The sequence below is a fragment of the Daktulosphaira vitifoliae genome, unplaced genomic scaffold, assembly GCF_025091365.1.
Source record: "Daktulosphaira vitifoliae isolate Bord-2020 unplaced genomic scaffold, ASM2509136v1 Scaffold_2, whole genome shotgun sequence".
NCBI lineage: Eukaryota > Metazoa > Arthropoda > Insecta > Hemiptera > Phylloxeridae > Daktulosphaira > Daktulosphaira vitifoliae.
The window spans coordinates 176,817-177,765 of NW_026099573.1; positions in this window are offsets into that span (position 1 = coordinate 176,817).

A 949-nucleotide genomic window follows, 5' to 3' on the forward strand; every position below is an offset into this window, starting at 1 on the left:
GGATAACTTAGCTTCGATGGCAGATAAAATTATCGAAGTATCGGACAGCCGAAATTATGGTTTTTCCATTTCCAACATTAGGGACAAAGTCACAAACCGTCAATCACATGAACAAGCTGACGATGCAACGACAATAAGAAAATTGGAACACCAGATTGCAGCACTCGCACAAGCAGTAGAGCGACTTAGCAACAGCAACTCTCGTAGCTACAATAGGCGTCACTCAAAATCACCTATGCGCCGAGACAATTCACGACCACGATATGATACGTGTTATTATCATTACCGATTCAAAGATAAGGCCACTAAATGCAAACCACCGTGCAAATACCAGCACACGTCGGAAAACTATAAACGATCTACTGTCGAGACGACCGACGGTAGTGAGTTTCAATCTCGTCGTCTATTTATTGTTGATAAAATAACAAAAACTCAATACTTAATTGATACTGGTGCGGACATTTCGGTTTGGCCAGCAGATCCTAAGCAGAAACGTAATAAAATAAAAGATGGTAACCCTACTTTATTCGCAGCCAACGGGTCAATAATAAAAACATACGGTGACAAATTAATTGCTGTAAATTTAGGTTTAAGACGTGTTTTTAAATGGAAATTTATTGTCGCAGCAGTCAGTAAACCAATTATAGGTGCTGACTTTCTCCACTACTTCGGCTTATTAGTGGACTTAAGAAGTAAACACCTAATTGATGAAAATACCAATTTAGCCACCGCTGGAAAAGTTAAAAAGACAATATCCTCGGGCATCTTCGCTTTTAAAGACGATTCAGCGTACATTAAGTTACTCAAAAAATGTCCGCAAGTATTAAGAACAAACATGATCCCAATGGATTGTAAACCTAACGTTACACATCATATCATCACTAAAGGACCACCACTCTTCGCTAAACCAAGACGCCTTCCTCCGGATCGACTAGAGATCGCAAAAAAA